General features: G+C 35.2%; 1 pseudogene; it reads right to left on the minus strand.

The window, feature by feature from the left end:
• Positions 1-236: 236 nt before the first annotated feature.
• On the minus strand, positions 237-9,924 carry LOC125681030 (glycerophosphocholine cholinephosphodiesterase ENPP6-like; annotated as a pseudogene).
• Positions 9,925-18,464: the final 8,540 nt, after the last annotated feature.

The following is an 18,464-nucleotide window of genomic DNA, read 5'->3' on the forward strand; positions in this document are numbered from 1 at the left end:
TACAAATACTCTGTAAAACAAGGTCCTCACTTGAAAACTATGAAAGGAGAAAGAAAAGACAATTCTTGTACTCTCTATACAATATTTCCCCAAACTGACCAAGTTTAAGAAAGTGTAATGTTCTAAAAAGTTGAAGAAAATCAAATGTTTTGCCACATGCACATCGTCCATACTCATACACTCTATAATAAGAATGTCCTTACTTGAAAACTGTCGAAGGAAAAACAGACAAACCATGTACTCTCCATGTAATATTTACTCAAAAGTAAATTCAATAACCTGTAATTTTCTCTAATATTAAAAAAAAACAACTTGCCACATACACACCTTCAATACTTCTCAAACTTTGAGGAAATCAAATTCTTTGTCATATGCACATCATCCATACCCATACTCATAGGTGATACCAATACATTCTCTATATCGCATAAATTAATTAAAATACAGGATCATAATTCGTCTGTTCTGGTATGATAAGAGTTAGGGTGTAACAGCATGGGTGATATATTGGACCATGTTCCGTTATGAGGGTTTGGCTTCACATTTAGAATGTCGCACATCAGCTGGTATAACTCAACGTTGTAGAATGGTTTGCTAGTATAACTCGTCCTAAATCCTGCGGAAGAAAATATACCTGTCATTTAATGATATTTCTAATGTACATTTGTGTAACCTTTTGAGCGAAGAACAAATCAATGATTGTTTACAACGACAAAAAGTTTTTTTCTACATTACATACGCGTAGAAATGGTAAGGTTATCACATAAACATATAGTGAAATGATATGCGTGAATAAGCATGTTGAATAATGACCTGGTCCACAGGCTAAGAATATCGCCCTCATATCTGTGTCTGCGTTATCATACCCATGTATCCCCACCATATCGCCAGTTCCTGTATATTGTGGAATATCCGAAAACTTTATATCCTGCAAAAGGTCATATTCATTTTTTTAGAATCCTGGAACAGGACGAATTATTTAATGTCACTATACATCAATGTAATATACTCAAATCTAATTCGCTGAAAAACGTTTGAATGTTTCCCAGTAGAACAAACTCACACCCGCCAGGATGATTAGAATGATGGCATTTAAACGATGAATGTTCACGTGACTTTGGCATGACCTATTATTCGGGAAAATGACGACGAAAGTCAACGCAAGGGAAAATTCAAACGAAAAAGTAACATCTTTATCAATGACGAATTGTCACATATCTTTTTCAACATTTGGAGGATTTTCTCCAGAACAATGGTAGTTCTACATTCGAAAGAATCAGAGAACATTTTTTTTGGCGGTCGGAATTTTTTTTACTGTAAGCAAAACACTGTAAATATGCTTTGCTTCTATGTATTCTAAAACTACCATTTTAGAATAGATTTATTCTTGAGCAAATCCTTCAAATAATGAAGCTCAATAACAGGCGTTGCGACCACATTTTTTAAATATAATTTCATAATCCTCCTTCAATGCAGAAATAAAAAAAATACACTTCCCAAAAATTGGCATTACTCCAAATGCCAGGTGTGAACCTCTTTAGCAACAATAGTGTTATCAAAAAGTATCATATGCGTCAAAATGATGCATGGACGGTTCGACGTAGAATTTCTAAACACACTCTCCAGTGTGTTACAGCGACACGTTAGATAAAATGCAAATGATGAAAAGCAACAAACGATAATCTGCAATCTGACAGGTAAATACATGTAGGTACATTTTCCAAGCTCCGTGTGACCATGACAGAAAGTAAAAAATAAAGTAACTATATATTCTGTATTCCTTATAGGAGTTGTGAGATTGATCAATGTTTGTTATCTTCGCATTTCATTTAGAACTTGTTAACTTTGATTCATTTTACCATGTTGAATATTTACGTCAATCTAAATAAAATAAACCAATAAACATCATATCTGTATTACATGTACATAGAGTATATAATAAAACAAATAGGATTAACAAGGAACATTTTCACTCCTCCTAAATCATTGAGAACGTTACTCTCAATTACATGAACTGTTCATATACTTGTAAAAAATGAAACACACAGTGTAATTTCATTATCATTTTAAGACATGAGAAATACTTAATAGTTGATAACACAAAACGATATAAACGCCGGCTATTACTCAAAGTATCACAACCAGTATTCATCATTACAGTCATACACATCCAAGGTCACCCAAGTTCAATATCCAGTGATACCTCTCTGGAGCTCCAATGACTGCCTGACAACGCCTTCACCATGGACGCCATTAGGAAACTGTCTACTCTACCTGCAGGGCTTGGGGCAGTTGTAACAGAGGCATTGTCGTTGGCGTCATATGCATGTTCTATAGGGTGTATATCTTGTGATTTTGGTTGCCCTAGGAGGAAACTGGATATTGTGCCTTTGCAGAACATCAGGTATTAGACAAGCAGTATGTGGTCTGGCTTTGTCATCTTGAAATACGGCGCCATGAAGGTGCATTATTGGAAAATCGTGTGGCTGTATGACTTCATCAATATACCGTTGAGCCGTCAAAGTACCCTGCGGATGAACCAATGCTGTCTTGACTCTATATAATGTTGCTGCTCACATCATAAAATTACCTTCTCCAACTGGTTATCCTCCTTTGTGTGAAACGTTCATTTTGTCACCCATAAACTATAGCTCTTCTATCAGGCTGTACAGATCGAGATTCATCGCTGTACCAAATTGTCCGCCAGCGTTGCCGTGGCCATACACCACGAGTCTTGAGATTATTGAAGTCGGTTCCGGTGATGTTGCGGAGTTAAAAATGCCTCCGAAAGATCTGCACACTTAATCCCAGCATCCCATAGTCGATTGCGAACACTCTTATATGATATTCTGAGAATCATTGGAATGGTAGATGCTGTAGATGACGCTTTCGTAAATCGCTGACGATGATGATACAATCGAATGAAAGAATACTATGCTGCTGTTCCTCCTCTATGTCGATCTTTTGTCACCCCATGATGTTTATATCTGCTCCAAAGACGAGATAGGGTGCTTCGTGTAACATTGAAATGTCTTTCAACTGTAAATTGTGACACACTTCCATTTGTTGTTTTGAGCATCACCCAGACACTGCATTTCTCAAAACGTGGTTACATTTAAAGACAACGAAATCAAATATGGAGAATCCGTGCTTTTGGTAGGCTAAAATCTTGTGCATTAGGACATTACAACAATCGAATTTTTCAGAGATCAATTTTAGGATGTAATTTAAAAAAAAACAAAACTCAAATTCTATAGAATATCTATCTAGTAAACAATAGCGTTACATGTGAAATTACAAGGAATAATCAGGCAATTCATTCTAGACCGTAAACATGTAGGACAAAATCATTTGAAAAAATTCAGCAAATAAAAAACCACTAGTATGCGTTTCCTTTTCTTTCTTGATCAGTATATATTAAACAGTTACTATATGTAGTGCGTTGATAGGACACAAACACTTGAATCACAATAACCTACTGTAATATACAATGGGTTAAAAATGTAACAACTTACGCATGTTGAGCACCCAACACATTTACAGGGCGATGTAATGTACACGCCTTCGTCAGCCTCCAGAAAGATAGGAGACACTCGATAATGTCTTCTAAGGTTATATCGTTCTGGAATGTTGTCCCTCTTGTACACAGTGATTTTCCCGTCTTTAACAACATTTTGAAGATCAGCATATACCTAAAACGATATTTAATCGAAAATCATCTGGAAAACTATTTGAGATACCATCATCTAATTATTTAAGATTTTTTTCTCAATTTGCAGTTGTCATCTTTTTGAAAGGACACAGATGATATAAAGGGTTTTTGTTCAAAATGATGTATAGATTTCGATGTTGTTAATTTTTTGAACACAAAATTTCATTCATTGTTAATGCGGAATCACAGAATAATGATACGCATTTAAATGAACGATTTTAGTACATGTAGTTGTAATCTTATTTGTTATGTGATGATATATCTAACCTTATCAACAGCTCCATCTTTAGGCCAGATTTTTACAGTAGCTCCTTCGGGAATCAAAGCTTTTATATCATCCATGTCAAGTATATTTTTTAAATCTGTCGTTTCTTTTATGTTGATCATCCCATGGTCAGAAAATATCATAACACTGACGTCATCTAGCCCTAGTGACGTCATATGTTCTATGAGATTGTTAATCTCTTGGTCAACGTCATTGATTATTCCCTCCAGTTCTTTGGAGCCAACGCCATACTTGTGTCCATAATGATCAACAACTTCATTGTATATTCCTAAAACAATGTTCTCTTTTACACAATAAGAATATAGCATGCATACCATTAACCTCTCTTCGTTATCATGACTGCAGAAGTAGAGATTATTAGCTGGAGTGTAGATTACAGTGTATCGTATGGAATAACATTTTGTTATAATATGTATTTTAAATCGAGGTAAGCTACTGACAAACAAGTTGATGGTACAGGGGTTTCAACAGTCTCGATTGAAGTCAGCATTTCTCAAATTCTATGGTCGTTATAACGATCTAGTTCGTCAATACAACCTCGCATTGGGTCAAATGCTGTTTGACGTGTTTCATACCGATTGTTAAGCCGTTCTTGGCACACTGATTTTGACTGCGGATAACTCCGTTTACCTGATCAAGAGATAGGGCTCACGGCGGGTGTGACCGGTCAACAGGGGATGCTTACTCCTCCTAGGCACCTGATCCCACCTCTGATGTGTCCAGGGGTCCGTGTTTACCCAACTATCTATTTTGTATTGCTTATAGGAGTTATGAGATTGATCACTGTTCGTTATCTTCACCTTATATGTATGCAGTGAATTATTTACTCTGATAACATAAATATATATTAACGGTGACAACAGAAGCGAAACTTGTGAAATGAAATGTCTTATAGGCACTGCATGTTAATACTACTAATCTTAGTTTTCATGTCAGCAGAACACAAAATTATCGTGACAATACAAGGAGAAATTTTCTATAGCTATGAACAAATGATCGATTGAGTATTGTTTAACATACTGCTCGATAATATTTCACTCATATGGACAGGTTTCTAGAAGGAGTAAGCATCCCCTCTCGACCGATCATACTCGCTATGAGTCCTATATCTTAATCAGGTAAACGGAGTAATTCATAGTCAAAATCAGTACGTAAAGAAGGGCCTAACAATTGGTAAGAAATACGTGAGACAGCATTCGACCCAGTGATAGCTGGTATTTGCAAATTTTATCAAGTAGATGGAGATGAATTCCGCTTCTCCGTCGTCTACTTCCCGTATTTGTTTGCAGATATTCCATTATCACCTGCATATGGTGTTTATGTTTCTGAACTGATTCGATACACTAGAACATGTTCTCTGTATGATCAATTTTTAATCGAAGCATGCTACTGATGGTTGTAACAGTATTTAAAGTCAGCATTTCGCAAAGTCTATGGTTATTATGATGATCTAATTCTCAAATTCAAATACAGTCCCTGAAACGTTCTACTTTACCATTTTTCTGTGCACTCACCGTGCGTTCACCGTTTTGCGTTCACCATTCACCAACCGCTCACGTTCACCGTTCGTTCAGCGTGCATTCTTTTGTCTTTGCATTGTCATTCGGAACACCAAATTAAAAGGATCAATTTTGATAGAGAGGCAAACATGAAAAAAGAACTCGTGCGTAATACACTAGTTAGTTTTGTCTGCATCGCAAGCTCGGCGTTTTTACAGCCAACTCGAGCCAATATTCACCAATATAAGTTCAATAACCCTTATATTATATAGCGAAAGTATTTAGTTGTTAAATTATATCCCTTTTCACTGAAAATACGCCAAAATAGACGAGAATTCATCAATATTGGCATCTAAGGTGAAAGTGTGAAATATCAGCATGCATTTCTTAACTGTTCAATATGAAACCCGTCATTACAGCTTGTTTACGTCGTTACGGTAAGGTATTTAACGCTCATACTCGGAATGTTTCGGGCGCACACAATTTACGCAATGCAAAGTTGGCGTTCAATAAATTCTCAGGATATTGAACGCTAACATTCTCTAGATTTTACGCAGACTTTATAATAGACTATTTATTAGCCATATAATAAATACAAATATTAAACGATCTAAATTGCAATATTTGGTCTCACTAATGATATTAGTAAGATATTTTGTACTTACATAGATTCTGGGATTATTACTTCAGGTCGATATAGTTCCGATAAAGTGAATGACACAAAATCTGAGTGTTTAATCTAAGTGGGAAATAAACTTTAATGCATCTATCATGACTTCCTATGTGGGTGTCTGTTAACTACATGTATCCCAAACGACCGAGCCCGTAAAGTTTGAAGCCATACATGAACACCTGTAAATTCTGGATGTCACTACAGCGCTAATTACTAGAATGTAGTATTTTCTTTTTCACATACATTGTGCATTAAAAAATAAATACCATATATTATTGGTTAAAATCTAATAGTATCCCGAGATGACGCATCAATATTCATAATTTATCATGAAATGGTCAAACATTCTATATATTATAGAATATGATTTGAAACATGCATTTTCCCTACTTTTCCATGTATACATGTACATGTATCTGTACATGTATTACTGTACACAATGTACACATGAAATTTGCTTTTTGTTTGTGTATGATTGCTGCGTGAATTGATGTGAAATTTGCGATCGTTTGTGCGCCGTTTGCGTTCTGCGTTCGCTCGCCGTTTACCAACTGTCCACCAAATTGTGTTCAGCGTTCGCTCTGCGTGCGTTCACCGTTCGCTCACCGTTCAAGTGGGAAAGAAGAACATTTCAAGGACTGCACCACTGAGTCGAATGCTGTCTGACGTATTTGGTACGAGTTGTTAGACCTTCCTTTACATAGGGGTATGATATCAAAAGAGTTGAGAGACATAAGAACCACATGCAGGTGATAATGGGATATTCCTATACAATATAACTGTTATATAAATGACCATGTGAAAGAGCAATCCGGATATTTGATCGTATAGGGTATATATTATGTTCTGGAATAAAGAAATGGATGAAAACCACATAGTTGATCATGCTTTGCAAAGTCTGTGATTAACGTCTCGCTCGCGAATTTTTCAATCATATGGAGACGTCACCAAGACCGGTGAAGGGCTTCAAATTTAGGCCTATCCTCGGTGCTTATGACCATTGAGCAGTGAGGGTTCTTTAACGTGCCACACCTACTTTGACACGGGTCATCCGTTTTTAAGGTCATCTCCGAGGACCCGTGACATTCACACCTGATGCCAAGCGTTGGCGATGGAACTGTCACTACCTGTTTTAACGACTTAGGACTGTCGCGGCCGGGATTCGAACCCCGGCCTTCCGCATGCGGGGCGAAGTGTGTGAAATGAGAAACAATATATATATATATATATATATATATATATATATATATATATCATCAGACATATAAAATGTTTACGTTCTTTGTGAAATATGAAACAGTATACGTGCTCGAATATGAAAAAATATATTTATGTTCTCTGTATTAGGGAATATGTAAAGAATGAGGTAATTTGTATTTTGCAGATTTTTTTCATTTTTCCATTCTTTACGTATCCCCTAGTACAAAACAACAACCACAACACGGGTTTATTGCAAACAAAATATCTGGTTTAAGTATGTATGTAATTAAACTGTGGGATACCATATTGACGTGATTAAATGGACATGTACCTATGAAATCCGCCGAACGATTTTGTAACAGATTCAGTGACTCTTTGATGGAATATTGCAATTCTGGAATAGCTGTCATCATTGTATTTGGTTTACAGAACGTTGGACGAACTCCCCTTATTGCAACATCACACTCTTTCCAGTAAAAGAAATACGTCTTTTTATCCTGAAATAATACAAAACGTTTTGAAACAATATATACTATTTTTCAGGATTTTGTGAAACAGAACATTTTTCAGCGATGAAAGTTGGAATAGACCGGAACGAACCCTTCACCTGTGCGCACGTAAAGTGAATGGTATCTTGATAATGAGTAAACGTTTGCATTCCAATAAATTTAGGTGATTTAATTACACTGTCTCTATGTTTCTGTATTGGTTTACGTCCCTTTCACCAGCTATCCAGTCAATATAAATGATATTGATATATATATTTATTTATTTGTTAGTGGAGACAGTGACATTTCACAGAGTAAACATCGTTTCACCGAAAGTGCTTGACTTTCCGCACTACTGATTAGTTACAAGAGATTTAAATGCTCTACCTTTATACGACATCTCACCTGCTTTTCGGCTGTTACCCATAGAGTTCTGCATCATCCCACCAAAACGAACGTTGTTTTTCTTCATGGAACAATTTGTCTTCCATAAAGAGGTTTCGGTCATATTTTTCATCAAACATAAAATTTGATACATAACCATGACTTTCACTGTGTACTCCTAAAGGTAAAATCCATTGATGGTAATTATGATGGCTAAATTCGCTGACGAAGGACAAGTGCAAAATCATAATGATTAAACCAAGTGAAACCACATTTTAGATTTCCCCTAATTTTGAGGCGAAAATCGGGCTTATGTACCTTGCTCTTAGTATAAATATAAATGAATCTGAATTAGAATCTTAAAATCAGTTCGACCATTGGCAAAAACAAATCTAGCAGCCAGGAATACTGAAGGTGCGATAGATATTAATTTTTGCACGAATCAATCATGTGTATATATATCATGTCATTCATCGTTTCGAAGAGTTTCAGTGAAAAAGATGGTCTGGCAGCCAAATGTCTTTGATGGTGAAATCGTATCAATGTAATGATATGAAGAATATAATTAAATGACAGAAATGACACCTAAATCGTGCACAGAAAAGGTTGTTGGTATATCAAAGTTCTTTTGATAGTTCTTGTCCCCGTAATTTTTTCCCACAGGTATATACATGTACATATGTAGGTCTGCTGCTAGTTATATACACATGTAGGTCTGCTGCTAGTTATATACATATGTAGGTCTGCTGCTAGTAAGTTTGGTGACGAGACACGATACAATTCTGGAGATAAAGTTGAGATTGCTAAATACAGAAAAAAAAATGTAAGTTACATCAGATGATTAGTTTCCCCAGTTACAAGGGATAAACATCGACCGCCAAACATGCTAATGAATGTGACCATTAGATCATTCAAAGTATACATCTTGCTTGTGTGATAAGGAAATTTGAAATATAGCCCAATTTCGTTTGCCGACCATATTTTGCGATAAAATAAAAACCACGATGGCCTGCAGATCTTGAATATTCATGAGATTAGCATTTTTGTATTATGTAGTGTGTACGCTGTCAATGTATACAAATGTTTACCATGATGTGAAAAAAGAAAACTTACCCGTCATGATCGAGTAAAAATTGGGATACGAAAAGCTGGGGTACACGGGAATCATATACTCAGCTTTTACTCCTTGTTTATAAATCCTTTGAAATCCAGGCAGTATTTGTCCACCCTGTTCTAAATAGTCCCATCTTAACCCATCCAGTAAAATTACAAGCAGTCGTGATCCAGAGGCGTTTTCAGCGAACGAAATAAAGAATAAGAAGAATGTCCCAAGGAAGAGATATTGTCGACAGATAAAGTTGCGACACTTCATCATCTTGGCATGGAATGCAATACTTTACATTGGTTTAACATTTATCTATACACCTCTACCATCACCAGATCATTTGATTGGAACACAAACACAAAGGGAGCACACGTGTTGTGTTCGTAAACCTTGTCATTTAGAGAACACAAACAGAAGCACAAGTCTTGTGTTTGTAAACCTTATCATTTAAACAAATAGGTCGTGCATTCCACTATCCACTACCAGTATCTTGTTATTTCCTCTTTATACACTTAGAAATTGAATCGTGTTTGTTTTCACTATTTGTCATCTACAGGTTCAAGGATTTTAAACTTCGTTAAAGTCATATACATGTGACATGTATGGAGTGCCGTTTCAATATATATTGCTTATGTGTTGATATGAATGACTTAATCAAGCTTTCAGAAATTTGATCTCTTTATGTAAAACACAAATCATCTGATACGAGAAGTGGAATATTTTTATCATAAACAATCATTTGTTGTTATCATTTGTTAAGAAAAGTAATTCGAACGGTAAAAGAAATAAGAAATAAGAAAAATCCGATTATTGATGATTATTTTGTAAATGTATGTTTGATATCATTTAATATATATAATAAGAATTGTATCAATATTTCTAGTTCTTGATATAAAATAGCTAGAATGGTTGATACATATATCAAAATCATTGGTGAATAGAATTAATTCTTCATATGAAGTCATTGTGTGAATAAAATTAATTCTCCATATATAAAGATGTTGTGTGAATAGACGTTGACATAAGGTGACTTGTGATCTACAGTACCCGTAACATTATTCTTCACAATTCTATCGTGTGTGTATTCTATCGTATCGTACGTGTATCCCATCGTATCAAATTTATTCCCCTTTGCTATTGTGTTTTGTGTTTATCAATTTCATCGTGTACTAGTATCGTATTTAGCGTTTACAAAGTTTCCCGTTTATTGTGAAAATCCTTTATCGTGCAACTTCTTGAAACGATGGAAGTTAGGCAGAGGCTTGTGGACACCGAAATCCGATAGGAGTAAAATTGAAACCCTTCATCTAATGTTCATGAACAGTCGGTTATCTAGAAACAATGAAATAATTACGCAGGAGAGAGAGAGAGAGGGGGGGGGTTTAAATTTTTTTGGTGTGCCGTATTTGTGGTTTAACTTAAAAAACGGCAGGGACAACTTGGTTGGAAGGCCATTGTATCAAAGACTAACTAGCGCATACGCAACAAGTTAATAAATTGCGGAATTAATTGTATAAAAAGATAAAATAATGATTAATATTAACTATCACACCTGCCTATGGTGTTTGTCTCTCAAATGATTCGGTATGCTAGAACATGTTCTCTGTATGATCAATTTTAAAATCGAGGTAGGCTATTAATAAATAAAGTGATGTTACATGGGTTTCAACAGTCTTGCATGAAGTTATTTTATTATCAATACAGTGAAACTTCTCTAAACCGACCAGCTCTCTGACCGACAAAAAACCCGGCCGGTTTAGAGGGGTGACCAGTTTACCGAGAAGTTGCTTTTAGAGACATTTTATTTCAATCTTCATGAGGTATTTCTTCTTCATACCACGAAACATAAAGTATAGTGTTCATGTCAAGGACTATTATTTCACTCTTGAAAATAAAACTACATACATGACTAACATGTTTATTACCAACCCAAGCCGTATGATTGCTGCAATTAATACACAAAATAGGTACTGTTCACTTTGATCTGGAGATCTAGTTAATGATCGGTGGAGATGAAATCAATCCGCTTGTACCAGTAATATTCTAGCTGAAATCATCTAAATTTAAATTTAAAATCTATTACAGATTACATTATTGGCATTCCTCTTACCAATAAAAACTCTGTTTATGTCCATCGCTTATGTCTTTAACAAATTTGGTTTGGCGTTTGTGAAAAGTACAGTAGTAAATATAACATTGTAATTTGAATATTAGGAATTTTAAGTCTATGGAAAACAAGAAAATTTATTTATCTGTAAATGATAATCACTAACAGTCATGTGTTTGTTCTTCATTTACTTCCCCTTATATCCATACGGTATTATAGTGCAACAATACATCGTTTGATACTGTGTTCAATACCTGTTTTGTACGGAATTTGGAAAGGTCACTTGGACTTGCACCGCCTTGACATCAAAGGTAAACCATAGAAATTATAAAAGCCATTCGTATTCTTCACACCTCCGTTGGATAATTTCCCACCTGGCCCGTTGGCCATTTTTCACACCTGGCCGATCTTGATCACTCCTCTGACTAAACTTTTCTGGTCTTAAAAAGGTGGCCAGTATTTTGAGGGAAAATTACACACGTTTGTTAAAGGGAAAGGCAACCCTACCCACATTAATTGTTGATTTTATGTACATATGTATAAAATATTACTTACTGATATCGTAAATGACAGTCTTTAACAACCAAAATCCTTGCTTAACGATTAAACCATTAGCAATCCATCATACATTTTAAATTACCTGCCGCTAAGAGAGCAGCCATTAAGTTTAATTCATGATGTCACACAGTCGGTTCCGGTTTATTTCAGCAGCAGCACTGTAAACATGAAAAGTCACGAACAGTTAAGTTTGGAACCGTATAGATTTGAACCCGTCGTTTTGAAAGAAGAAATTAGGAAAAGAAGACATTCAGTCAAGTCGCAGATCAGGAAGGCAGTACACATTTCTTCATGCAAATGTCTCGAACCTCAAATTGTCAAATACGCAAATGATGGATCCCAAGTTAACAAAGTCTTTTCTTTTCAGATAACTTGGTTGGGTCAGGAATTTCGAGAGAAAAAATCTTTTCACATCTTCCCTTCGAGTTAGTGTAATTAACTGCTTTACAGGAAGGCATCAACCAAATCTCCCACATGCACACTTTTGATGATCTTAGAATCTCATCAAAACCGGAACAGACGGTGTGACGTCAAATTTATTGATTTTGTGGTACAAAATACAAAAGAGTTCCACATCATGGCAGCCTCTATAGATAGCAGGAATTTCAATTTTTAACGTTTTCAAATTTGTACTGAAGCTTATCTAGGTCGTATATCAACAGTATAGTATGCCATATTTTATCATATAATTAATCCTATCATTTATCCTGTAAATTTGGGGGGGGGGGGGTGTTGCCTTCCCCTATAACAAATGCTCTATAAAAATGGACGATATCCGATTTTCAGGGGTTGCCGGTTTTGTGAGTATTTTTATGCAAGGAAATGGTAAGATTAAAAATCGGCCGATATTCAGGAAAGACCAGTTTTCTGAGGAGCCGAATTGGAGAATTCTCACCGTACACGTATATCATTTTTGTGATTACAGCCTTATTATGAGTTTGAACGCTTGAAATATTGAGCAATTATATGTTTAACACGTCTCAAGATAAGTGGAAAATTCTCGAGTGGGTCGTTAAACAATATACAATCAATCAATCTACATTTAACAATAAATGAACGCTTCTTTCTTTCATGAGCAGGCTTCTTTTGGATTGTTCATTAAAAAGCTAACAAATCATCTATGATGAAAGTTAGTTTTTATAGTCTACATAATGCTATTATTCATGTTGATCTTTGTACAATGATCGTTTTACCATTGCAACAGCTTATTTGCATTTTTGAAGTGATTCATATCTATCAGGTGCTTTGTGTTCAATAAACAATACTCGCTTTTATTTTACATCGAGTTTCGTAATTGCATGTAAGTCTTACTTGTACTTTGAACATGTAACTGGACACATATCAAGTATATTTTAGATTGTGAGTAAATTTGACAAGCCATCGTATCTAAAAAGCTTCAATCGTGAGTAATTGGCCGTACTGAGTAAATTAAATACATGTATACTCTATGCAAGTAGGTTTTTCTGTGCAAAATACTACATGATATTTAGATTAAAAAGTGTGTTTCCTGTGGGCGAAAAATCCCTACAGTCAACAAGGGTATAATGTATAGGTAGGGGACAGTCACAAGATGTACATTTAGACTGAAGTCTCGTTCTCTGTGTAGTAGTCGGTGCTCTCTTCCCACGAACATGGTATCTGGGTTCTCTCTTCCACCAATAAAAACTGGGCGCTACCAGATAACTGAATTTTTTTTTTAGTGTGGTTGAAAACATCAATCAATCAATCAATCTCTGTGTAGTAAATAAGAATGTGTCAATTTTGAATGACCGGTATGAATTCATTCGTTCTCGGCAAGCCTCGCAAATAAATACACCATATCAACTTTGATAAACCAAATATCAAAACACGCAATATAGATATCCTCTATATATCCTATGTCGATCTGTCACACCCTCCGTGAGCCCTATATCCAGGTCAGGTAAACGGAGTTATCCGTAGTCAAAATCTGTGGGACAAGAAAGGCCTAACAATCGGCCTGAAACACGTCAGACACCATTTGACCCAAATGATAGGTTGTAATGGCAAACTAGATCGCTAGAAAGAACAGAATTTGCGAAATGCTGACTTTAAACGAGACTGCTTACACCTCTGCACCATCAACTTGTTTGTCAGTAGTCTGCCTCGATTTAGAAACTAACCATACGCAAAACAAGCTCCTGCGTATCGAATCAGTTGAGAGATATAAACACTATATGCAATCAATATTATGGAACATAATAGCATTTATGTTTAAAGCGTATATATGTGTCATTTACCCTATTGGGGACCTCGTATAACTTTACCCCGTTGGGGGCCTCAAGTTTGGTAGCCAATCAATGGCTTGGATAGGAACGCGATAGCTTGTGTTTTGCACACGTTAGCCTTTCCATATACATGGGATTCAGTGAATACAAATGGTAAAGCGGATCAAAGTTTTTTCATTTTGTTCAACCCTCCACCACCCCAACTTTTCGTCCTCAATATGGAGGTTTACTCCGGTGCTATGCAATCTTTTTATATAGGCTTTTTCGTCATTTGGGTTGGCCTTATTTGTTCGCCATCTTTTTGCTCTGGGTTTGTTTTGATGAATTTTTATTTGTCATCTTATAGCGTAGCATTATTTAAGTTATTTTGTCTTCTTTGGGGGAAATCAGACTTTGAGTAATTTAGCTTTGCAGGTACTTTGATGTAAAATGTATTATCTGATTTCCCCCAAAATCTTATGTTGAAGATTTCTTTCGTCATTTGGTATTGTAATAAATGACAATTTTTCAATCTCAATCATTCTTTTGTTCAGATTTTTTATGACAGCAAAAACGAGCTACGGTGAGCAGAGTTTGGGTAAGAGAAGCTGATAAACATAAAGGTAGTGATGAAATATTGCTACATAAACATGGGAAGTTGACGACGGAGAAGCTGAAATCATCCCGTTTATCATAAAGTGGAGTTGTCAGTTTGCCGTTAGTATCTATTTTCAATAAAATATCAAAATAAGAAGTAGAAATGGACGACTCTGTGGTGTATTTTATATTAAGTTCACAGGGATATATCAAATGGAGTTATGAATGAAAATCATTATTGTTAATAGATAAAACGTCGTCGATATATCTAAATGTCGAATTGAAGGCCACAGCAAGAAACTGATTCTTCTCACCTAGAAGTTTTTTTTAATAAATTCAGCTTCATAAGAATATAAAAACAGGTCAGCTAATAAAGGAACAAAATTCGTGTCCGGCGGTAATGCACGAATGTATTGTAATGCAAGGACATGTTACGGACATTGTTTTAAGAAATATCAGTTCCGGACATCGTTTTCAACTTATTTAGACCCTCCTATCAGTTACAGGCCTCCATGTCTAATCTCTTCTATCAGCTACGGGCAATCCCGTGGGGATATGGGTTAAAATAGGTCCTCAATACCCCTTTGATATGAATTTTCATTGATATGTTTCTTTTGCTATTAATGAGCTTGCTTGAAATGTTAAATAAATGAAGCGGTTCTTCACACAATAAACGACCGAGTTTCCTCAACTGTCTCTATTCAGATGTCCCAGTTTTACAGCCTTTTCATCGGAACAAGATCCCGATCCCAAGGAATAAAAAAATATCAAAATTAATTTTTTCACACCTGTCCATCAAACGTTACGAAATTCGAACTTTATATGTAATTTGTCACTCTGAAACTACACTGACTGCAGTTTTAATAGAAATATTTGCAAGCATTACTGCATAACCAATGGGGCAATCTGACTGACGGACAGACAGAAGAAACATCTAGTTCCCTTTGGTTTTACAAACCGGTCGGGGATACATTACTATATCTGACATCCATATTTAGACACTTGTACCAGTATGTAGAATCTTCTATCAGTTAGGGTTCCGGATTAGAATAGGTCCTCATTACCCCATGCTTGTCGTAAGAGGCGATTAAATGGGGCGGTCCTTCGGATGAGACCATTGAAATCAAAGCCCCGTGTCACAGTAGGTGTGGTACGATAAAGATCCCTCCCTGTTCAAAGGCCGTAAACGCCGAGCGTAAAGTAAAATGTTGCAGCCCTTCACCGGCAATGGTGACATCTCCTTATAAGTGAAAACTTCTCAATCGGGACATTAAACAATATACAACCAACCAATCATATCGAAACTATTCCATCAGTTACTGAAATCCATATCTAGACTATATCAGGTATGAACACCGTTTTAAACTTGCATCACTCTGATTGTGTATTTAGTTATTTGTTACCGTCTTCCTTGGAAGACGGCATACAGAGTTGAAGTGTTTTACAGTCTTCGGACTTTGCACGTCCTCTCTTTTTTCATTGGTAGAAAGTGCATGAAGTGAAAATTTTCAATTATTTCATTGGTTGAAATGTTCTTCAAGGCAAGGGAGATAATTTTCTGGTGTTCTAATTTTCGTACGACTTAACAATTTTCAAGATTTTCAATCTTTAAAAAATCGACAAAACGAACAAAAGAAAAATGCAATTCATGAAATTGACACATTACTTTTTTAAAAGCAACTAATACAAAGCATTTCTATGGTTACTTCATTTACAGCAATGTTTTCATTTTTGCATACAAACAGAAAAACTCTTGTCTATTCGGTAGGGCTAATCCCTACAAAACAGTTTTAATAATGCCTTAAGCTAAGAATTACATAAAAATAAATAAGGCTTGACTTCAAAATGAGGATCACTGTTTATTTTAAAGCATGCAAAAGAATAATCCATCCACCTGTTATTACAATTTAGGTAAACGAGTCTAATTTATGCATTTTCAGGGACTTCCAGAAGTATAGTTAATTATGTGTGATTGTTTCATATTTTTTCTTACATATCATAGAGGGACGTTTTTTCATGATTTAAATCAGAGACACAATGGTATTTATGTCTGTGAAACTTTGCTAACGAAGGAGTAGGACAGTAACATTTCATATGCTGAAGACAAAGTAGTCTGAGTAATAAATGTTGAATTTCTTTGTATGATGGTGATAAAGATTTGTCTCAAGTACAGGTCACTACAGGAACAGTTACATTTAGATTATGTTTTAAGTTTTTCATGCACAAATTAACAAAAAATTGCTGTCTACTCTTAGACAATTACAATATTCACTTGTCATTTTAGTTTATATGTCATATTATTAAAATAAGTTGCAAGTAGACATATAGAATAATTTTAATTGACAATCAGTGATTCCAATGCAACCATTTTTGTTTGTATTATCAGTGGCATTTGATAACTTTGCTAATCTTAAGAAGGAATAGGATAGTAACATTTCATTACATATTATGTTGCTTAAAATTACCCCTGCTGTAAGTTTAGACTGTCTGTATCAGGTAAACTTAAAGTTTTTGTTTTTTTCAACACATCTGTTCTAAAACTATTCTATTCCCTCAGAATATTTTTTCCTTACAATTGCTCAAATTTGAATAACAATTATTAATCTTTTCCATCAAACTCTATGTATTTAATGATATAATTTTTGGCAAAACTATTACAATATTCTCAGGTCTTTATCCTGGTTAATTTCTAAAGCAGTTGTACTGTACAATATGCAAGAATAATTTTTATGCAAATTTGAGCAATTTAAATCTTTTTAGTTTGTTTTGTTTCATAACTTTGTTAAAAAATAAATATTTTGATATACACACTGAAAATCTCAAGTTTCATTTGATATAGAGGCTTTAATCAGTGCTAATACAGGGAACAGTGATTTTGATTTCCAGTACATATACCCTTCATAAATACAAACTTTTACAATGGGAGTCAGGACACAGCTTTGTAGGCATGATGTCCGTGAGATTATTTATTTTAGCTCAATTCAATAATGAAGACAAGGGACATAATTCAACTTCGCTCTATAGGTATCACACCGGTAATTGTCCAATCAAAATGAACTTAGTCAATTGTAGTTCCATATATTTAAAGAAATATTTTTTTCCTTGCGCGAGTTTTCTGATTTCCTCTTCTTTTCTCTTAATTTTTGCACCCCTGATTAGGAAATTTTGTGTAATTTGTAGAAATAACCAAGTGTATGCAAAGGAACTATTTGCTGTTGGTAGCTGAGGCTACTTCCTGAGATGTACTCCGGCTGTTTACACACATGTGAAAAACACGTGGATTTGAAGGTAGTCTTGTTTGCGGGTAATTTATGTTCGAAAATGCCGCGTAGGGTGGTGTTTTTCTGGTGTCGGCAGACGAGATGGGTAACATAGAACATTTCTGACTGCGTTATTCGGCATCAATTCTGTAAACTGATTTTTAATGAATTTTTTTCCTCTATAGTAATATAGTGAAAATAATTACCGGTGTGAGACTTTGAATATAGAGTTGCTGCTAAAGACGGCAAGCTTTTTTAAAAAAAGCTTTACTTGTTATCTATGTACGGTTGATAATGATGAACTTATCTATTTCCAAAACGATACTTTATATAGATGTGAAGTGTGAGATTATCAAAATAGCAAACTTAC

The sequence above is a fragment of the Ostrea edulis genome, chromosome 1 (genome assembly GCF_947568905.1).
Source record: "Ostrea edulis chromosome 1, xbOstEdul1.1, whole genome shotgun sequence".
NCBI lineage: Eukaryota > Metazoa > Mollusca > Bivalvia > Ostreida > Ostreidae > Ostrea > Ostrea edulis.